This window comes from Equus przewalskii, chromosome 18, assembly GCF_037783145.1.
Source record: "Equus przewalskii isolate Varuska chromosome 18, EquPr2, whole genome shotgun sequence".
In the NCBI taxonomy this organism is placed as follows: domain Eukaryota; kingdom Metazoa; phylum Chordata; class Mammalia; order Perissodactyla; family Equidae; genus Equus; species Equus przewalskii.
In genome coordinates, this window is record NC_091848.1 from 15,929,279 (window position 1) to 15,953,802 (window position 24,524).

At 37.2% G+C, this 24,524-nt stretch overlaps 1 pseudogene; it reads right to left on the bottom strand.

Moving 5' to 3' along the window:
* Positions 1–5,731: 5,731 nt before the first annotated feature.
* LOC103547477 (anaphase-promoting complex subunit 15 pseudogene) lies at positions 5,732–6,093 on the bottom strand (annotated as a pseudogene).
* Between the last annotated feature and the right edge of the window lie 18,431 nt (positions 6,094–24,524).

The window sequence follows — 24,524 nt, forward strand, 5'->3', positions numbered from 1 at the left end:
TATAGATTTATATATATTTGGCTTGGAGGTAACTATGCTCACCTTCCAGGAAATATGTTCTTCTCTCTTTGCCATGTAGACAACAAAAACAATGAAGTGGAGAGGTGATTTAAGACTCATGAGATTTTATTTTCTTAAAAGGATTCAGCCTTCATTATCTTGGCCAAATCATCTAACCGCTCTTTTGTACATTAGATAAAAAGATCCATCAAGTTGCATTTACCCAGCTAAGGTGACTTCATTATGAAGGCTACTTTCTACCAAGTTTTGTCTACACTAGACTCCATACAAAAAGAGCATCTCATTGCAAACACAGTTTCCTAAGTTCCTTTGTCACTTCTCCTACCCTCCATGACCTCCAACCTTTCTTTTCCTTTTTGCAGACTTGTTTTGTCCCTTCTCCTGGGATGCACCACCTAGTCTTTCTCACCTTGGCCTTTCTCATAAGCATGTTTTATCACTCTTCTCTATAGTAATGAAATCATAGAGCCCTCTTGGGGTAAATCCCCTCCCAATTAGACTAGGTTTCTAAGGATCTCTTTCCTATGTATCTCATATCTATCTTGTCTTTATTAATCCTCATTGCCATTTCACAGTTTTGAGCCTCAATCACTCTGGCCTGAGTGTTAAAATAGCCTCCTACCTAGTCTCCAAAATCCTGTATGACCAATGGCTGTTTACATTGATCATCTTCCTCATCCTCTTTCCATACAGCCTGGACTCCAGCCATAAAGAACCTTTCTGAATGAAGTACCTCAAGTGTACTGTGTTCTTGGTCTCTCTGCTTTGGGTTTTGCACAGATTCCTCCATCTTCCCTCTCTGCTTGGCCAACTCAGAGTCATCCCTCAGGACTCAGCTCAGACAGCACCTCCTCTGGGTAGCTCTTTCTGGTCTTTGTGACTTCTGGCTAGGTAAAAGTGGGCTCTCTGTTTTATCTCTGCCACAATAGAAATCACACTTTACTTTAGTTGTCTATTTCTCTGTACCCTTCTCAAGGCTGTAAACTCCTTGGAATCAAGACTGTCGTATTTGCAGTTGTACTTCCTATACTTACCACTCAGTTCAGATTTGAAAAGAAGAAACGGCATGTATGGTCTCTGAAAATGTCTTGACTTTTCTCCTTTCATGATTTTCACATGCTGTTCTTTTTGTCTGAATTTCATCTCTACCAATTTACTCTCCCTCCAGCCCCACATACATGTCTTGGCCTGTTGTAGCCCTGCTTACCCTTCCAGGTGTGACTCAAGTGTTCCCTCTTCCTGAGAATTCCCTAATCAGACCCACTAGAATTGATCTGATCTGCATCCTAACCACGTAACACGGATCACACACTTTGCTTTGTAGTGTGTTCAATTTCTGTTTTTTCTCCCACTCTTGATGGATTAAAAATAGACACTAGATCTTAAAATATTTGTATTCTCCACATCATCCATCACAGGCTTTGCAGAGAGTCAGTGCTTAATATGTACTGAATGAATTATTGTGAACTAATTTCTCAAAGCTATAAACTTTTCTGTGTTTTCCCTAAAAGATGTTCAATAATAGCAGTTTTCCCCCTTGTGAATTTCTTTATATTTCCCTTATTTCTTCCCCTAATTCTAACATGGATGTATGTGATTTCTCTCTATATATTTCCCTTACCATACTGCAGTAGAAATCCTTCTGAAGACGGTGGGAGCAATAGAAGAGCATGAATAATTCTGTTTGGTACAGGTGAAATTGTAATTAGAATTCACATCTCTTCAACTGCTGTTTCAAAGACTCAAAGATCTCCAGCAGGAACTTTTGTTCCTCTACCTGAAAGCAATGTGGGGGATATGCCCTTTGTTATGATCTTTTCTCTCATCACCAGCATGATGAACTACGCATCCTTAGACACCTCAGCTCAAATCAGACATTATTTGTGAAGTATTCGCTGCTTTCTCTAAGCTGAAAATATTCCCTTCCAGCCCTATATACACGCAGTGGTATATCTGTATCTTTCTTATACCAGTCATCTCTTTCTGCCTCACATTTATGTGAATATTTATACCCATGTCCTGTATCCCTTCTAGACTGTGAGTTCCCAGAGGACAGAATTTGTGCCCTCTTATTTCTCTATTTCTCTTTGCCCATAGAAAAGTGCCTTACAAATTTGTGTTGATTCTATCACCCATGTACCTGATGAATGGTATATGGCATATACATAAAGAATATGTATATGAATATGCTTGTACATACACTACCCATATTTATATCTTTGCAGTAGAAATTATGTTTATATTAAGCCCGTCTGCTCACCACTGTAAAAGTGAGAGAATCAGATTGATTGATATTATCAGAGCTTAAATTACTGTCCAAAACTTATTTTGATGCCATTATTCTCCCTCCTAAAATGTAAGAAGGACCTCAAATAGAATTTTAATTGTATGTCTTAGATATCACTTCTTTCCAAAGCCTTCCCTGATGTCCAAAGATTTCCTATAGTTTTTATTATAATTTCATAGCAGTAGTTACAGTGTATTATAGTTGCCCATTAATTTGACTGCTTTATGTTTGATTTCCTTGAAGGCAGAAACTATACCATTGTATTGACTTTTGTGTCCATACTGCTTTGGAAGATAATGGTGGTAAGCAGGATAACGCCCCTCTCAAACATGTCCGTGTCCTAATCCCCAGCCCCTATGCATATTTTACCTAGTATGGCAAAAGTGACTTTGTAGGTGTGTAAGTTAGGAATCTTGAAATGAAGAAATCATCCTGAATTATCCAGGTGGGCCCTAAGTATAATCACAAGGATCCTTATAAGTGAAAGAGAAAAGAAAGAAGGTCAGAATCAGAGAAGATATGACAACAGAAACAGAGGCTGGAATGATGCTATTGGTACCCTTGAAATGGAGGGAGGCACAACCCAAGAAATATGGATAGCCTCTAGAAGCTGTAAAAGACTTCAAGCTTTTCTGGAGGGAAATGGATTCCCTCTAGAGCCTCTAGAATGAATACAGCTCTGCCCGTACCTTGAGTTTAGCCCAGTGAGATCCATTTTGGACTTCTGACTTCCAGAAGTGTAAGATAAGAAATATGTTGTTTTAAACCACCAAGTTCATGATAATGTATTATAACAACAACAGGAAACTGATACAATAGTCAGCACTTGGTAGGTGATTCATAAATATTTGTTCACTAAAAGAACCACAGGATATTAGGCCTGAAAAATATCTGATAGAATTAATGAATGTAGGTAACAATTGAGAGTGGGCCTGAGAGGAAGGGCAGGTAGATAAAAATTCCCCTTTACTAATTGAAGGTGGGATTGAAAGAGAGGTTTAGGTAAAAAAAAAAAACCAACAAAACAAAAAAACTCCCAAAACTCTCCATTTTCTGTCTTAGGCAACTGAATGAATAATAATAAATATACAAAGAAAGCTTGTGCTCTTAGTTTTTGGACATGTTTGGTATTAGGCTTGTTACGGAATAACAGATGAAGATGTCCAGGAGACTATGGAAAATTTGGTCTAGGAACTCAGCGGAGATCTCATGTAACCCAACAGCCTTGGAATATGAGGTTAGAATAGGAAAATAGTTGGAGATAAGGCTAGAAAGGCAGCACGATGTTTCTTAAAAGCCAAAGGAAGCCAAACCCAATTCATCAGAACGAAATTGGGTTGGACATTGAAAGTATTTGAACTAGGAAATGATATCATCATCAAAATAATCAAAGCTTCCTAAAGAGTAATCTGGTTGCCTATGTAAAATAGATCGGTAGAAGGGGAGACTTAAGGCAGAAATGCCGTTTACACTTTACAGATCACTTTCAAAGACACTATCTTATTTGATCCTCACAGCAATTTTGCGAGACAGGTAAGACAAAGTATTATCAAAAGCTAACTATTTTTTATATCATCATAAAACCCCTTGTATCTTATTGATGATTATTTCAACCCACTTTTAAAGCTTTACATATAATTTGCAATGTGCTCAATTTCTTACTACTTTAATCAGTGTATTAAGGTTCTTGGTCAAATTCCCAGCCTCTAATAATCAGGGCCCATTTATCAACATAAAATCAACAGAAATGAATGGAATACATCTATTTAAAATATTTCAATCCTTACATAAGCTAAATTGTCCAGAGGTGGAGGGGGGAGAACATTGTATTATTAGATGGAATAACAGAATATTCCTGTAAAATGAGTTGGATGAGGTGCTTTTTATCACAATTAACCACTGTTATGGTAGAACCATATTGGTCCAAAATTGTTAACTAAGAAAAAGCATTTGGATGAACCATTGCACATCTTCTCTAGAAGGTCTCTCACATAGCACTTTGAGATTTCAATATTGACTCTAATATTCATCTGGCAAGGCTTTCAAATCATAGAGGTTAAAAATCACATACTTCAGTGAAAGAGTCTCTAGGGCCATATTTAGGTGCTGTTAAATCACCAGGAATGATTTGGTCAGAACAAGAGAAAGATAACTGAGAGAGTGCCCAGGTAAATCAGGTTAGGAGTCCAGAATTTCTCGCCATTACAATTCCCAATTCAATTCTCTCCTTTTGATTTATAGAAGGCTGCTCTGAAGCAATAGTCTGAATAATTCAGCACTTATAGACATGAGAAACAAGGTAGGCCTATCTTCATACGGATTAAAACAGGTTCTGGAGTTGATTTCACTATGACTCAAGCTTGTCCTGGCGTTCACTTTTGACACATGATTTGGCTCTCCACCATGATTACTACAGAAAAAAAACACAATTTTTTGGATGTGTTTACTCCAGGCAATGCATCTTTTTCAAAAGGCAAATATTAGCAATTCTTTAGGGGATCTCAGTCTTTCGACAACCCAGAAATGGTCAACATAGTCTAAAGCCTTACTTTTCAAAGTATAGTCTGTGGGCCAGCAATATCAGCAAGCATGGGAGCTTGTTAGAGAAGGAAAATGTAGAGAGCTCCTAGGACCTGCTGAATCAGAATCTGCATGGTCACAAGCTTCTCAAGTAATACATGCACACATCACAACTTGAGAAACTCTGATCTAAAGTACGGAAATTTCAGAAATTCCTTTTAATTTAATTGTCTCAAAATCTTCCCAGCAAATATATATATTTTTCTGACATCACAGGAGCTCCAAGCCCTTCTAAGTTTCCTATTTCTTTTACTTCTTTAGCCAGTTTCCATGAGATCATAAATAGACAATCATCTAAAGGGTTTTCAGGTTCCTTATACTGGAGCATAGCGGTTGAATGTGTGTGAGCATTTATTCTTTTCATTAAATACACTGCTTGTTTGACTACATAAATTCCACATTTCTCTTTTTTTCAACTTAATTTGTGCAGATCTTAATAAGGGAAGAAGAGAGAGCAAAGTTGGCAGAAAGAATGTGTTGGGATGAGTGGAATGCACTAAGCTCAATATCTATTTCTCTCTGGTTCCACTTCACGGGTAATAATTTCAATTACTGAATGTATGATTTTAACCAATTTATGTTAACTAGATACTCACTCATGGGAAGTAAATAAACCTCTGCAGTTTAAAAAATTACATACAACTTTACTATCTGCATTTCCTTATTCAGGGATGGCTTGGGTGTGATACTGTCTCATGAGTAAAGCAGGTGAGCAGAAATCTTTCTTGCCATGTTTTGGTTTTGTCTTTGTTTTTTGCTAAACAGCCATCAGCTGATTCTACAGGGGGTGGAGAGCAGGTTGGGCTGGCTGGGAATCTCCCTGAGGCTACCTGCCCTGTCTACCTAGGCTATCCACTGGTCCTGATCCTGTTTGTTGCCTTCCATGTCCACCTCAATGACCTCTCCATCATCAGGCTACTCACTGTAATCACTTATCTCATCCATATCCTGATGTCCTCATCATCCTCTGAGTCTTCGCTATCCCTTCACCTTCATCCTCCTCCCCTTTCTTGTCATCATAGTGCTCTGACACGGGCTTGTCAATAGATACCAAGTTGTTGTTTTTCTCTATGGTGCTCTAGAGTCAGGCTTGCTGTTGTTCCTGCTGCTGCAGCTCTCTCCTCCACACAGGGCCAATCCAGATTAAACCACAGTATCTCAGTCACATGGGGCAAGAGTGAGGGCAATAAGGTGGACATGGCTCAGAGAGAGCTGTTTGATTTTGGTCAAGTCACTGTACCTCTCTGAGTCTCAGTTTCCTCATCACACCAGAAGGCAGCAGCCTGCAGTGGTATCTTAGGCTATGGAGTATGCACAGTAGCAGGATGACAGCAAAGGTGAGTTGATTTCAGCTTCAAGCAAGAATGTTCAGTCTCAGCCCAAGTGTTGGGCACAAGGGAAAAGTCATGTGCATACACGCAGCTTCAGGAGGCCTAGAGTCCAGCCCTGGCTTTGCTACTATTTGCAATTCTCTGCCAGCCACAGGACCTTGGACAATCATGTAGCCTGTCTAAGCTTCTATTTCCTAGGGAAGGTGGTGATGGGGGAATCTTCACTAACATTAGATGTCTAATATGTATCACAGATCTTTACATGCGTATGTCACACATTCCTCTCAACAATTCTATAAGGCTAACCTTTAGTCTTTAATACAATAAAACTGAGATTTTTAGAGGTTAAAGAAGTTTCCCAAGATCTCATAGCCTGTAAGCAGCTGAGAAGGAATTCAAACTCAGGTCTATCTGACTCCAAAGCCTGTGCATTGTTTTGTCTCTAGACCAATGCAGTCTACTAATATAGGATGTTATGAAGTTCAAAGGAATTAATGTATGTAAAAGAACTTTTCTTAAAAAGCAAAGCATTATACAAAGTTGGGTTGTAATATTTCAATTAATGTCATTTTTATTGCATTACAAAAACAAAAAGTCTCAGCCCCTACCCCAAAGATGCTGACATAAGAGAGATGATGAATAAACTACGTCACATACATTCAATTCAATGATTTAAACATGTAGTAAGAGCGGCCGAGTTGGATTTTGTAAGAGATACAAGATGAATAAAATGGGCTCCTTTCCTCAAGGAAATTATATGATACCACAGTGAAATTGATAGGTAAAGAGCTGGTTACAAAACAAGGCAGAATGAAATAAGTGTTAAACTGTAGTACGAGACCACATTGAGAGAGTACAGAGAACAAACGGTGAACGCTGACTGAAAGTATCAAGGAAGAGTTTACAGAGCAAGTCACCTTTAAGAGTCTTGAAAGATGGGCAGAGAATGTGAGAACGCATTCCAGGCTGAGAACAAATGATGGCCAAAGGCACAGAAGCTTGAAGACACACATGTGAAAAAGTGTTCTGTTGAGGTGGTTATATCTGGGAGAGAAATAGCCCTGGAGAGGGAAAATGTGAAAAACTTGCCATTTTAACTATAACTACTTGGTATTGTTTGAGTTTTTTTCAAACTGTCTGCTCTCTTGATTTTTTTATCCAACTTAAAGGATGTCATATCAGAAGGGAAAAAATGTGTTAGGTTGTGCAAAGGAAAAATTTGGAAAAAAAATTTGCACTGTGTAATATGCTAATTACAGGTACCATCAGTAAAACCAAACAGGTTAGGAAAAAGCAGAAATTTCCCCAAAATGAGAATCTGTACAAAAGAGTCAGGATTTGAGCTGGCCTTAAATGATGGGTTAGAGATGACTTGATAGAGAGGAGAGGAATTGAAAGAGAACTTGAGTCATTTGTCATTTCAATCATGCCTCCTAGTCTGACCCAGTTTGCCTGAGAGGAATTGTGCAAACAATCGTGGAACATCTCTGCCATCATGAGTACATATTGCCTTGGTTAAGTTTAAAAACACATGAAATGAAGCATACTACAATGAAATGGAGTGTTTTTCAGTTGGGTCTTTAAAGTTCCTCCCTAGCAATTTATATCTTTCTCCCAAAGCTTAGAACAAATTTAAGGTCATGGCATTTAAGTTCTCCTTCTTTCCTTTTTATCTCACATTTCAATGTGAATAGTGAGTTTATAAGTAGAAAATCTGGAACTTATATTTGAATTTTTTCAGGATATTATCGTGGCATCATTAGTTCTTTACAAGCATATGCATGCACTTAATTAAACAAAAAATAATAAATAATATTAGAAGAAATGAGTTAACATATAATAAACCCAATTAAAGTAGATCCTAAGTAACTTGTTAAAGATTATACTGGAACACTAGCTAAATGATCCGCTAAACTAATGGACATCAATTAAGTCTATATTAAGTGCTATTGGTAGAACATAGTGCAAAAATGTTTGATCGATAATTAAGTTTATAAATAAACTTTTATTGTACTAATAGGCAGTGTTAATTACATTTAACCTTTAAATAATGCTTCACTATGGGGGCTGGCCCCGTGGCCGAGTGGTTAAGTTCGCGCACTCCGCAGCAGGCGGCCCAGTGTTTCGTTGGTTCGAATCCCGGGCGCGGACATGGCACTGCTCATCAGACCACGCTGAGGCAGCGTCCCACATGCCACAACTAGAAGAACCCACACCGAAAAATACACAACTATGTACCCGGGGGCTTTGGGGAGAAAAAGGAAAAAATAAAATCTTTAAAAAAAAAAATAATAATAATGCTTCACTATGTTCAGAAAAGGAATAAGAACCTTACCAGTTAATTATTTTTAAGTCTCTATTTTTCACTTCAATTGAAAGTGAAAATGAATCCAAGTTTTTAAAGCATTGGCGTAGTATAATTCCTTTACAGGCAAGTAGATCAGAATCTGCATATGGGCCTTACCATCTGCAAAAGGCAAACCGTCTGGATGGAAAAGCAAACTGACTTAAGAAAACCAGTTTAACCATCCCAAAGACAAGTTTTCTATATTACTGAAGTCTAGGTCTTGCCCTAGACACCAGGTGGGATAGTGAGTCTAGCTGTTCATTAGCAGAGAAATCCAGATTCAGGTCTTGTTAGTGAGCGAGTTGGAGGAAAGTGAGATACTCTGAGGATTTCCCAAGCACACTCACTCAAAATTGAGAGACCAAAACATGGCTAATAGGATGCAGAATTTGCGCACTCCTTACCTAAACAGCTCAAATGTGGACATCCCATAAAAGACATCTTTCTGCCTCAATGTCCCATTCTGCCAAGAATCTTTCCCAAATCTCCTCACAAATCCAATGGCATCACCCTCTGTCTTTTCTAGTACATCGAGAGGTCCACTCCCATGCATTACTTCATCCAACACTGGCTCCTGGGACTCAGCAAGGTCTCTAGCCCAAGTTAGCCTAGTCCAGTCAGAAAAGCAGAGCCCTTAACAAGTGATTCAAAAGGGACCTTGAATACAGGGAACAGTTACAAATGTGCAGGAAGAGATTCAAAACCCAAAGGGGTAATGAGAGAACCCTTAGAATAGCAACAGCAGAAAGCTACCATCACCCCTCGAGCTTCAGGGATAGGAAAAAAAAAAAGAATATGGAATTACTGTAATCGAGGAGCCACAGGTGCACAATAGAAACTGAGACCACAGAATGAAGAACTGAATGGCAAGCTGGTACCACAAGAAAAGGCAAAGCCATGATTATAAATATCTCCCAAAGAGGGGAATAAAACTCTGGCTTCTTGACTTCTTTGCCTTCAGACTTCCTGCTAACTCACTCCACTGGCCAAACCAAATAAAAATCAGCAGGGTCAACCCCTGTGATACATATAGCAGGAGAAGGCTGGAAATGGATCTGAAACCAGACACTAAATGACTGATGTAGTCTGCTTTTCACCCAGGACTGGAGATCAGGCAGTTATTTCACACACTTATCTACAAGGGTCTTCAGGAAGATATCTGGGACCTACACACAAGAATGTCCTGCAGCTGCTCATGGATCCCACCTAATCCTGCCAGCCAGGAGCCATGATCTAATCACAAATGTGGAATCTACTCTGTTACTTTGAACTCAGCACTCTTATCCCACAAGTGCCTCTGAAGTCCCTGATGCCATCATAGTGATTCCCTGTGTACCTGGAGATCTTCCAGTTCTTTCTCCAAATCATATTGCATTTAACAAGGATAATCATTTCTAGCTGCTACAATAAACATACACCAAATTCTCAGGGATGGCCTAAAATAATAAAGGTTTATTTCTTATTTGCATAAAGACTGATGCAGGTCAGGATCTCTCCTCCATCTTGAAGAAAAGTCTTCTGGATGACATGGCCTCCAAGAAAGCTCAGCACTGATTTGTAGCTTCTGACAATCTATAAGACAGCACTAAGGTCATTTACCAGCTTTGACAGGAGCAATATCAGTGACCAATTAAGCTGTGCAGTTCTTGCACCTCACCCAGGAGCAAGAATGAAATAACAGAGCAGAGAAAGAGGACTGGCAGCCCAGATTCACTGGTGCCAAGATACAGAAATATCCAGCAGCATCATGGTCCAAACCTTGGTCACGTAAGCCTAAATTTCCTGTTGAAATTGATGATCAACCCCACTAATTCATATGTAGGGAACATATCAAATACTTAGTCCTATCCCTCACCTACTGTTCAAGCTACTCAATGGTCCAGTAGCTGCCTTGGCTATCACCTAGGACTACACTCCCTTTTAGAGATCAATGCTGAGGTTTTTTAAAAGTACATTGATATAACCTTCAGAACACGGAGAAATATCATCAGGGCTCCCCCTCCCCTTAAGGGACCTGGTGATTTCGTTAAACAAACAGCAAAATAAAATAAAAACATCAACACCAGATTGGTGAGGTCTTTCCCTATTACAATCGTAAAAAGTAAAGTAGTTCCCTGCATTCCTCTACCTACAATGATCTCTGACCAGTAGTTAGTGAATTAGATTTCTAGGACATCTACAACCTACCCATGAAGCTGAGGTATAGACAATGACCTTCAAGATGTGGTAAATCAGTGAGAGCATGTAGCCGTTTCATCTGATCTGTGAAGTGGCCAAGTTCATGTAACTTTCCATGAATAATTATCTTGTATTACTTAAGAAAGACTGAATTTGAGTGGCTGTAAGAAATGTCATCTCCTCTCCTGACACTCAGATTCCCTATATTTCATCTTTGACTTGATCCCTCGTCCACTGTCATCCACTCTCTGAGGTGATTGTATTTTTCATTGAGATGGTACCCTTTTTCTCCTTATTCATGTAGATAAACTGTTCCAACATATTTATTAGTGGGGTTCTGATTTCATGAAGCATCTGTCAATCTGATCTCCCCTATTTGATTTTTTTCTTTTAAAGTCAGTGGTTAGTTTTTGTCAAAGTAATGCATTCATAAAATTTAAAGACTCAAGTAGTACTAAAAGTCATGTAATGAGAAACAGCAGTCAGCCACTATTATCAGATTTTTCTCTCTAGAGACAATCAATTTCAACTCTTTTCATTATTTTATGTGGTATTTACCTTCATATTTATAAATATATTTGTACTGTTTCTTTTACTCTCCAACTTTTATTTTCAAAATTTTCAAAGCCACAGAAGCATTGAAAGAATGGTATCTTTCACTGAGATTCAACTGTTAACATTTTGCTACATTTGTTTTATCCTTCTCTCTCTTTCAACTGAACTATTTGGATGTAAGTTTATTATGACACTTTACAACCAAATACTTAAGCACATACCCTCTAAAATAAGGGTATTCCTCTCTAAATGTCTCTTGGCTTTTAATGACTCTGTTTAAGGAACTCATAGGCTATGTTAACAAATCCTCAAATCAGAAATCAAACTGTGGCCTAGTGGGACATATTCATTCATCGTTAGAGGATCCATATTCCTATACTTCTTACTAGCACATTCCTGGAGCATCTACCTTGACATTATAAAATCTGAGCATAGCTCCCTGCATTCCTGTATCTCTAATATTCTCGTCCATAGAAGTTATGAGATCCATTTCCATTGCTTTCCTTCAATACTTAGTGGCACATCTGCCTTTTACATCTACTAATAATTTCTAGCTGATTTGTATAACTGATGACATGGGAGGACCTCAAATAGACTTGTAACTGTACAAGCATTACACTAAGCAGCGCCAAGCCCTGGTGTGAGATGTCCTTTGGGCCTTCTTACAACATCCACACTTACCTTCATCCTAAAAGCAGAATGAACTGAATATGATAGACATTTTCAGCTTCTATCTTAATAATTCTATTTATCTTCCTCCACAGGCATAGCCATGCCATCATTCACAAGCACAATTGTACTCCAGGCTCCAGAGCCTCTATTGAATGATGCAAGATGAGAAACCATCATACGGCACACAGAGAATGGTGCTCTCTTGCAACCTGTTATTTCTAGAGGATCAGTAGTAAGAGTCCTTTTCCTTCTACAATTTGGGACACATCTTAGAGGATTAAAACATTCCACAGAGAAATCTGACTTCTGCTGCATCAGGAAAAAGGTGTGGGGAAGTGGCATATGAGCTAGCCTAAGAACCCTGAGCTGTTCTTTCCGAGGGCAGAAATCAAGGTGCTTCCCCAACCCTCCTTCTTCTACCTACTCAGGAATCAGGACAAGGGAGGGGACCTACAGAATCATGATCCCAAGAGTCTGAAATACTTCTTTGCTGAAGGCATGAAGCAAGGATTTATCTGGATCTAGTCTGAGGCCAGAGAAGAGACCAAGAAGAACAAGAGATAGAATATGTACTGTTGGGATGTTTAGGAAAATAAGTTGAAAGCGCAGGTCTCTGGCGTGAAGGCCCTTTCATTTGGAGTTTAGCATGGGCAGCCAAGACAAGGGTAAATCCTTAAGGGTGTTATCCAAGCAGGAAAGTTAATCTTTGATTTTCATTTTTCTTTTGGAATGTTTGGTGACAACATATCTCTTCTGGTCAGACTTCCCCTTTTGGCCAATAGAAAACCAAATCATTTATACTGATGCTTGCTGAGAGTGTTTTTCAACGTCTATTTAAACTTTCTTGAACAGGGAAAGTTTTTGTTTGTCTCTCTAGTGAGAATCCCTGCTTACTTGACAAATGACAAAAGAGAAATCGTTAGCTTTTCCTCAGAATGATCCTTCTACTCCAAGAATTTTGGCCAAAGGTCAGCTTGGCTTTTAACTCTCCCCACTCATCTTTGATTTTTCTGCTTCTATCCTCATGATAAGAGTCAGAAAGAGGAACTAGAGAATCCCAAGCATTTCTCCACCAGAAGAGTGATTTTTTTAACTTTTCCTTAACCAATAAGAAGAATACCTTGTTTTTAGCAACTGTTTATTTTTTCTAAGAGAAACTTAAGTTTATCTCTTCCTTCCCGAAGAGTACTTCAGCTGTGCAATTTATAAAATTGAATATTTAATACTTCCCATGGATCAGAATTAACTTTCCTAAAACAAACATCTCCTGGGCCAGCCCTAGTGTCCTAGTGGTTAAGTTTGGTGTGCTCAACTTTGGCAGCTCGGGTTCAGTTCCCTGGGTGCAGACCTACATTCTCATCTGTCAGTGGCCGTGCTGTGGCTGCGGCTTACATACAAAAAAGAAGATTTGCAGTGGATGGTAGCTCAGGGTGAATCTTCCTCAGCAAAAATAAATAAATAAATAAAACAAATATCTCCTAAAAGAGGTGATAAAACCTCAATTTATGTGAGAATATAGAGTCTCGATTTCACATATATCAAACTTAAAAGTCATTTAAACAGAGGACGAATGTAGAATCATCATAAAGGGAAATGGCAAATAGCGTAACATTGATGAGTTCTAAATACTTAAAATGGACATGGAGGAAAAAAACTCTAAAATTAGCCTTCACATGAAACACTTTCCTTTCAGCTTCACTGAATTACTTTGAAACTCTAACATGAATTTCTATAGTCGTGTTTCTCAAAGTGTGCTGCACAGATCAACAGTATTAAAATTCCTAGTACTTACGTTTAAAACACATGTTCTTGAGCACTATCCTAGGTGCTCTTCTGATGATTCTCATTCATACTAAAGTTTGAGAACTATTATGATGAAAAGAAAAAGTGGAGCAATTATTTGAGAGAAAGGATTTTGCAAAACACAAAACATCAATAATAACTATAAAACGACAACAAATGTTCACATATTTGGAGATAAGTGCTGAAATGTTATCTATTAATGAAATGACATGGTGTCCAAGATCAATGGTCCTGCATCAATCATTGTTGAAGTTGGGTGATGCAAATGTGGAGTCATTATTTTGTTTTTTGAGGAAGGTTAGCCCTGAGCTAACATCTGCCACCAATCTTCCTCTTTTTGCTGAGGAAGACTGGCCCTGGGCTAATATCCATGCCCATCTTCCTCTACTTTATATGCTAGATGCCTAACACAGCATTGCGTGCCAAGCAGTGCATAGGTCCTCACCTGGGATCCGAACCAGTGAATCCTGGGCCGCTGAAGCAGAACACGTGAACTTAACCGCTGTGCCATCAGGCTGGCCCCAACATGGAGTCATTAGTATTCTACTTTTGTATGTATTTTAAATTTCCCATACTACAAAGCCCATTAACATGTTGTTATGTACTGTTGCCAAAGTAAGGAAGAGACATTGGTCATTAGGTGATTTATCTTTTTTCACATGATGAACTAAGAAAGATTATATTGTGTAAGCCCTGAAATCATTTAGTGATATCTGATATTTAATCTGTGACTGAGCTCGATCCAGTTAAACACACACAATTTGTGTTTGAAAGTATTTTTTCTTTTGAAAACAACATTCCAAGTTACAACAGTCATTTCAAATTATGTTTTTTACCTTGACGTTTCTCATAGCGTTTCCAGTAGCACTTATTAATTAGAACTACTCTGACGTGACATCACTTTTCATTTTCTGATCTCTTTCTTTTCCACATGACCCTGTCTCTCTTGAAAAATAAAACTCTTGCTTTGGAAAAGCAACTTTAATATCTAGGATCAGTGGAAAGTGTCATGTCTCATTTATTAATGTGTTGGAGTCTTTGTCCCTTCACTCTTTTTTGATCTGAAGAAAAATAACTTCATTTTTTTTCTACTAGCCCCAAATACTCTGAGGCATTGAACTCTTAGCCTTTCTATGCCCCGCAGCTGCTTTTTAAAGGGCCAAACTCTGCTTAGATTGGTTTGTACAAGTAAAACAATTTGAAGTACATTCATGAGTTTTGTGAGATCAATAGACTGGTCTACAAAGGAGATAGCAGATGGTACTAAGAGGTGTCCAAGCCACAACTTTCTTTCAAACTGCTCAACAGTCTTTATAGACATCAGCAAGATTGAACTAATCAATACCTCCCAGGTTCTGCCAATCACTGTTGTAGAAACAAACGGCAGTTGATTAGCTTAATCAAAGTAAAGGCTGGAACAGTCTACAGCCATAAATAGAGAAGAAGCCAAGACTTTAAAAAAAAAGGATTATTTTGAAACTATGTTCTAACATTTACATACAAGACGTTTTAAAAGGAGCAGGGAGATTAAAAAGGAGGACTCAAGAGGAAAAGAACTTAAGTGGAAGAAAATATTGTTTAAAAATCAATTAAATCCTTGTTAATAAAGGCATAGCTGGGCCATTTGGGGGGAACACACTTTGCCTCTCAGGCTCTCATTGGATCATGTTGACTGTGCTTAATCAAGACTGAGGGGTGATGACCTGGGCTTCTACATATGCTAAATCGTTTCTGGCCAAAACTACGTTATCTTCACAGACAAGCAAAACTAAATTCCATCATTTAGGAATGCAGTCTTTGGTGTTAAAATTATATGTATATATAAAAAAAGACGTGATTACCATAGAAGCTGGATTAGTGTTTACTTGTGAAGGGGAGACAGAGAGTTGTAATTGGGAAGGGGCCCACAGAGAGCTTCCAGGGTGCTGACAAGATTCTTTCTTGAACTGAGAGGTGGCTGCACAGGTGTCTGTGTTTAAAATAATTCATTAAGATGTATATTTATGTTTTATACCTTTTTTAATATATATTACATTTTACACTTTAAAAAAATGTTTAAATAGAACAGCTACCCAAGAGATTATAGTTTATACATCTGGTTGGCTAACCATGGTTGTGAGCAATCTGGAATAGGAACCAAACCAGAATTTTCCATAGGAATTTCCACTGTTAAAAAATATATATAGGGGCTGGCCCCGTGCCCGAGTGGTTAAGTTCGTGCGCTCTGCTGCAGGTGGCCCAGTGTTTCGTTGGTTCGAATCCTGGGCGCAGACATGGCACTGCTCATCAAGCCACGCTGAGACAGCATCCCACATGCCACAACTAGAAGGACCCACAACGAAGAATATACAACTATGTACCTGGGGTCTTTGGGGAGAAAACGGAAAAAATTAAATCTTTAAAAAGATATATTATATATATAAAAATATTATATATTTATATTTCTGTGTGATGTATACATACACATTTTTGTACATTGCTTTATTTCTTCGGTAAAGATGTACCTGAAGCAACACTTACGGCATCTGGTTAAATCTAGCTCACTTTGAGCTAATATTTCAGACTGAACTTTTTGGTTTGAGGACCATTAGACTCTAAATCTTTTCCCAACTTTATATCCTTTCATAATCTGACCTCACATTTCCTGATCAGCTCCTCTAGCATACCTTCTATAAGATCTCCAGCCTGTCTTCCATAAGGTCTCCCAATCAAATTATCAAAGACATTGGTGCTGTCTCAGTAAACATGAGGTAATACTACTTCTAGAAGTTTCCCCAGGCACCCCCCAGTCCAGGCTAAAGTAGAGCCCAAACTAAAACTCAGATAGCATAAAGGACTTATACATGACTACAAAGCTGGAGATAGGTTTTTTGAGGCCAGTAGTACTCATATCATATCACAACCAAAAATAAATCCTATTTGAATATTTATATAATTCATTTAACTCTAGGATTTAACCTTTGCTTATAGCCAGTATTCGTAAACTCAGCTCAAGAGAATTACAAGAACTCTTAACTCTCCTACACTTAAGCCCAGACACTACCAGGGAAATTTTATCCCATCAATATCGCACCAAATAAGAAATACAAAAAGATGAAAGCAGGAGATAAGAAAATTAATATTTTCTAAAGAATTCTACATTTGTAGTTTCAGTGGAAGGTTACTAAAATGAAATAGAAGACATGTTGTGTTAGCATGGGGCTGGACTAAACTCAGTAACACAAGTTACCAGTTAGTTACTACTCATCACCTTAACAATATCTCCCATCTAACTCAGTCACTATTCCCAAGTCGTCTCCAAGCTTCCCACAGCCTCCTCAGTCTAATCTTCTCATATCCTACCCCCTCTCATTTACTCAATCTCTCTCAATTTTCCATCATTCTATGCCCAGGACTGTTTTTATCCTCTAACTTCTAAGACCGTTCAATGTTCTTTCATTCAGAGCTACTTCTGGACAAAAAAATAAAACCCTCTGGAGCCTAGATTCGATTCACCCAAGGATATAGTGCAAATATGGGGATTTTAGGGTAGGGAGGGTGCCATGGCACAGGAGTAGATGGTTACTGCTCCACTCCCATTATGGAGGTGCCGCCCACTCTGTGCATGTAAATGTGTGTGCTGGCCAAGGAACCCAACCTTGGCACAAGAGAGCCTGGAATTCTTGGAACTCAGATACCCAAGAAGTAGCCAAAGGAGTCCCAAACTAATTTAAATATTTGAAAAATCCTATTTCCCGTAGATAAGACCACAGTAAACTGTTGTAAACAGCTTGCTTGCAAGACAAAATATTTGTCTGAACTGTCAGTGCAGAGACAAATTATGAAAAGGGCTCTTGGTGGTGTAAGGTTGGGAACTACTGCTCCAGGGAACAGGGATTTAGGCTATTTATATTCTGAACAGAATCTAACATATACAAGAACTCTATAAATATTAAACAGCTACCTTTCAGAAGTGACATTGTGGTGAGCAGCTGATACTTTGGCTTTCTACTGCAAGTAGGCTCCATGTAATACCAACTGAAACATTATAATACTACTCTGTTATAAGCCTTACAAGATTTGGAGGAAACTGAAGTACCAATTACTTTAGTGCCGGCAATAAAATTTGTTTATGCATGGATGTATTTGTTTATTGTTGTTAGGAATTGGTTGGTTTGTTCCAGGAAGTAGGGTACTTTTGCTTTTCTTCTCAAGACTGAATGAGATGTTTCGTAAAACACACACTAAACAGATATATTTCTAACAGGTTTTCTGTAAAATATGCCCTTGGATGAACTGAGTCCAACAGGCACCTCTGCCAACCCCTGAACTGAGTAACAATGGGGAATTACTAACTCCTCTGAATGTCTGACTGATGAGAATAACAATTTGGAGTCAAAGCTCAAACAATACATGTGAAAGCATTTTGCAAACTGTAAGGGCAAAATTTTTGTAGAGTCAAAAGAAAAAGACTGCCATTGTTTTGGTACTGAATGGAACCATTGTTTTCCCTCATGAACTTCTATTATATTATTAGATATGCTACTATTCTAGCCAAGTTCAAATGAGAATTATCAGCATGGTTTGTCACCAAAACAGCATGTGTCAATTACGTCAAAGTCAAACAAATTTAAATTCCTTGAATGTAGCTGGGAATCTCTATTTGTGATTAGTAGGAATAAAGCCTCGGCAAATTAGACATGTAAAACTTAAATATTAGGCAGAGAATATACAGATATAGGCAAAAGACTTTTCTGGTAACGAATAAACCCTTTCATGTAAACAAATTTCTGATGGTTTAACCATATAAATATTAGATGAAATATGCAAAAACTTTAAAATTAACATTAAAAAATTTATCTCTGAAATCTAATTGAATCAAATCAAAAAACCAATATTATGTATTGGTTTTACAAGTTTAAAACCGCTCTTGATGGCTGTAGGCTGAGTGGTATGCAGTGAACAATTGATATATATGAATTTCAGACTTCTTCATTTTATCTTTTCCTCTGGCTCACTGTCTGCTCCTCAACTTTTTCTAAAAATTTTCTAGTCTTTCATTTCACTGAGGGAAAAAACAATATAACATTCAGAGAATTAAAGGGGCAACTACCTACTTAATTAGAACAGAGGCTTGTGCTCTGAAGCGTTGCTTCTCTAGAATACTAAAAATACTAAAATCCATATTGCCCTTGAAAAGAAAAATAAAATACAGGAGCTGCAAGTAGGTTGAAAACCAACAATTCCTATGTCAGCCGCTCCAGGGGCATGGTAGGAAATTGACTTTTGTAATGAAGTGTTATTCATGCCTTCAAAAATGGGATTACTTGTTGTGCCTCCTGGGGTTAAGACATGGATGTCGCTCTCTCCTTTCAAAACCTTATGCTTCTTAAAATTGTGCTGCTTTTCTGAACTCAACATTTATAGCATACTATTATTCCTGGTGCATATGCTTATTGGTCAGGGGATGTTACCACACACGTAAGACCACAAATATTTAAATCCATTAATTTGTTTAATGATTCAAGAAACATTTGCTTGCACCCATAAACCACCAGACGCTGAGCTATGCACTGTAAAACTAGAGGTCTATTCATTTAAAAGTCTATTACAAATATGTGGATATTAACTACATATTCTTGAACAACCAATGGATGAAAAAAGAAATCAAAAGAGAAATTAGAAAATATCTTGATACAAAGAAAAATGAAAATACAAAGTACCAAAACTTATGGGATGCAGCAAAAGTGATAAGAGGCAAGTTTAAAGCAGTAAACACCCGCATTAAAAAAGAAGAAAAAACTCTAAGAACATAACATTACACATAAAGGAACTGGAAAAAGAAGAACAAACTAAGCCCTATGTTAGCAGAAGGAAGAAAATAATAAATATTAGAGCAGAAATAAATAAAATAGAGAATAGAGAAAAAAATCAGTGAAATTAGGAATTGATTTTTGGAAAATATAAACAAAATTGACAAACCTTTAGCTGGACTTACTAAGAAAAAAAGAAGACTCCAATAAATAAAATTAGAAATGAAAGAGGATACATTGCAATAAATGCCACAGAAATAAAAAGAATCATAAGAGACCATTATGGAACAATTATACACCAACAAATTAGATAACCTAGAAGAAATGGATAAATTCCCAAAAACATACAATCTACCAAGACTAAAGAAGCAGAAAGTCTGAACAGATCTATAATTAGTATGGAGATTGAATCAGTAATCATAAACATCCCAACAAAGGAAAGTCCAGGACATGATGGCTACCTGGTTAATTCTATCAAATATTTAAAGAAAAATTAACGCTAACTTTTCAAAAAATTGAAGAAGAAGGAATGCTTCGAAACTCATATATTGTGAGGCCTGAATTATTCCAATACCAAAGCAAGATAAAGACACTACCAGAAAAGAAAATTACTGGTCAATATCCTTGATGAATATAGATGCAAAAAACCTCAATAAAATATCAGCAAATTGATTCCAACAATACACTAAAAGAATCATATGTAATGACCAGTGAGATTTATCCCTGGGATGCAAGGATGGTTCAACAAATGCAAATCAATTAATATGATATACCACACTAGCAGAATAATGGATAAAAATCACATGATCATCTCTGTAAATGCAGAAAAAGAGTTTGACAAAATCAACATTCATCCATGATAAACACTCTTGACAAACTAGGATTAGAAATAAAGCATCTCAACATAATAAAGGCCATTTAAGAAAAGCCCACAGCTAACATTATATTCAGTGGTAAAACACTGAAAGCTTTTCCTCTAAGATCAGAAGCAAGGCAGTGATACTCCTTCTCACCACTTTTATACACCATAGTACTCGGAGCTCTAGACAGAGCAATTAAGCAAGAAAAATGAAATAAAAGGTGTCCAAATCAGAAAGGAAGAAATAAAATTGCCTTTGTTTGCAGACAAGATGATTTTACATATAGAAAATCCTAAATATTCCATTAAAAAAGCTGTTAGAACTAAAATGTGAATTCAGTAAAGTTGTAGGATACAAAGTCAACATACAAAAATCAATTGCATTTCTAAAACAGTAACAGTGAACTATCTGAAATGGAAATTAGGAAAACAACCCCATTTACAATAGAACTAAAAAGAATAAAATAGTGGAGAATAAACTTAACTAGGGAACTGAAAGACTTATACACTGAAAACTACAGAACACTGATGAAACCACAGCAATCTCACACCTGTCAGGAATGCTATTATCCCAAAAACAAAAGACAACAGTGTTTGCAAGAATGTGGAGAAATTGGAACCGTTGTACATTGTTGGCAGGAATGCAAAATGGTGCAATTGCTATGGAAAACAGTATGGAGGTTGCTCAAACAATTAAAAATAGAACTACCATATGACCACTTCTGGGTATTTATCCAACAGAACTGAAATCATGATCTTGAAGAGATGTTAAAACTCTCATGTTCTTTGCAGGACTATTGACAATAGCCAAGATGGGGAAACAACCTAAATGTCCATCAATAGATGAATAGACACAGAAAATGGCGAGTGTGTGTGTGTGTGTGTGTGTGTGTGTGTGTCTGTGCGTGTGTGTAGTGGAATATTATTCAGCCTTTAAAAAGGTGAAACTTCTGCAAAATGTGACATCTGCAAAATGTGATGGATGAACCTCGAGAACATTATCCTAAGTGAAATGTCAGTCACAGAAGCACAAACACTGCGTGATTCTACCTATGTGAGGTATCTAAAATAGTCAAATTCATAGAATCAAAGAGTGGAGTGATGGTTGCCAAGCACTGGGAGCAGGGAGAAATGGGGAGTTACTAACTAACAGGCATAAAGTTCCAAGTAAGCAGGATGAATAGGCTCTAGTGATCTGCTGTACAGCATTGTACTTATAGTTAACAACACTACACTGTACACTTAAAAATTTGTTAAGAGGGTAGATCTCATCTTAAGTATTCTTGCCACAATAAAATAAAATTTTAAAAAATAGATAAAGGTCTAAAATTCAGACACTTATCTACATGTTTTGACTACATCATACTGGAGATTCAAATGTTTTAAACTATCAAGCCTTCTAGGATTATATGAGCATAAATTCAAATGATGTGGTACTTTTTGTTAATTTCTAATCAATATGTTTGAATATAGTGATATCAAATTTTAATTTTTCTAGTAGCTCATTAAATAAAGTAAAGAGAAATAGATGAGGAAGATGGTAGAGTAGAAAGCACCAGGAATCTGTCTCCCCACCTAGACAAAAATTTCACTTGCAGAATCTGTCTGATATAACTATTTTGGAACTCTCAAGTTTATTGAAGGTTTACAACCCCCAGGGGAAAGGTTTGGATGGTAAATTAGGGTTAATTTCAGCTTGTAGCACAGTAGTAGCTATTCATGCCCCACCATTCGTCCTATGGCAGACAGCTGTTTGCACGTTCCTAGAAAAACCTGCACCAGCTTACAGGAACCAGGTTAAGTAAAAAGGACCCTATCTCCCAAATATCAGTGATCTATGCTTTGATTGCTAAGTGCTGCTTCTGATCACAGAGGTGCTGACAAAAAGAAGGGTGGCCATTGTTGTTGCAACTCCTCCCATTGCTACAAGCTCCTCTTACTCCCACTGAAGTGACTTCCAGGGGATTTTAAGAGCTGACACCTCTTCTCCCCCCTTTATTCTTCTCTTTTTTCTCTTTTGGGAGCCAGATATTAAAGACTAGAACATTCAAAAATATCTGCATATACAGGAAAAATTAGAGAGTGACTACACATGCCCAGGGAAAGGCTTAGTAAAGATCTAAGCAGACCTCAAATTTACACTTCATGCTAATCCTTGGCACAGACAGCCTACAGCAATAAAATAATAATAATAATAATAACAAGAACAAAAGAGTAAACCCTAGGGAAGGCAGAGAATCTGACTTCCAGAGTTACCACATTATTCAATTCAAATATCCAGTTTTCAACAAAAAAATCACAAGGCATTCAAAGGAAGAAAATAAATCAACAGAAACTGTCCTTGAAAAAGATCTGATCGCATATATACCAGACAAAGACTTTTAAATAACTGTCTTAAAGATGCTCAATGAACCATAGAAACATGTAGAGGAAGTCAAGAAAAGAATATATGAACAAAATGGAAATACCAATAAAAAGACAGAAAATCTAAAAAGAAACCAACGATAACTTCTGGACCCTAAAAGTACAATAACTGAAATGAAAACAATTCATTAGAGGGATTCAAAGGCAGATTTGAGCACACAGAAGAATGAATTAGCAAATTTGAAGATGGGACAATGGAAGTTATTGAGTCTGCGGAACAGAAAGAAAAAAGATTGAAGACAAATGAGTAGAACCTAGGATACTCATGAGACACCATCAAGCTGACTAACATATCCATTGTGGAAGTCCCAGAAGGAGAAGAAAGAAAGAGGCAGAGAGCATATTTGAAAGAAATGGCTGAAAACTTCCCAAATTTGACAAAAGTCATGAACATAAACATCTAAGAAGCTTGACAAACTCCAGTAAGATACACTCAAAGAGACACACACCAAGATACACTATAATCAAACTTTTGAAAATCAAAGACAGAAAGAATCTTGAAAGCAAGAAAAGAGAGTGACTCCACATACAAGAGGTCCTCAATAAGATTAACAGCAGATTTCTTGTCAGAAACTTCGGAGGCCAGAAGGAAATGGGCCCATATATTCAAAGTACTAAAAGAGAAATCTTTCAAGCAAGAAATGTATGTTTGACAAAACTGACCTTCAAAAATGAGGGAGAAATTAAGACATTCTCAGACAAGCAAAAGCTGAGGGAGGTTGTTACCACTAGATGTACCCTACAAGAAATGCTCAAGGGCGTCCTGCAGGATAAAATGAAAGGACACCAGACAGTGACACAAAGCCGTATGAAGAAATAAAGATCTCAATATAGGTAAATATATGGGCAATTATAAAAACTAGTATTATTGTAACAATGGCTTATAACCCCACTTTTTTTTCTATGTGATTTAAGAGACTGATACATTTAAAAAATAATTATTAGTCTAAAAGCTAGTATTATTTTAACTTTGGTTTGTAACTTCACATTTTGTTTTCCATATAGTTTCAGAGACTAACGCATTTAAAATGATTATTAGTTTGTTTGGGGCACACAAGTACAAAGATGCAATTTTGTAAGATCAATAACAAAAAGGAGTAGGAATAAGCTGTAAAGGAACAGAGTTTTTGTATTTTATTGAAGTTAAGCTGGTATAAATTCAAACTTGAGTGTTTTAACTTTAGGATGTTAAATGTAATTCCCATGATAACCAGAACGAAAACACTTATAGAATATACAGAATAGGAAATGAAAAAGGAATTTAAACATCTCACTACAAAACAAGACAAAAATGCAGGAAATGAGAAGCAAAACTCTATAAGGTAAATAGAAAACAAATAGCAAATGACAGAAGTAAGTACCTCCTTATCAGTAATTATGTTAAATGTAAAGGACAGAGACTGGTAAAATGGATAAAAATGCATGATCCAACCATATGCTGTCTACAAGAGACTCATTTTAGATCCAAAGACACAAATAGATTGAAAGTGAAAGGGTGAAAGAAGACACCCCATACAAATAGTAAAGAAAAGAGAGCATGGGTGGCTATACTAATATCAGACAAAATAGACTTTAAATCAAAATATTTTACAGGAGACAAAAAAAGGACATTATATATTAGTAAAAGATTCAAAACAGCCAGAAGATATAACAATTATAACCATGACAGATCATC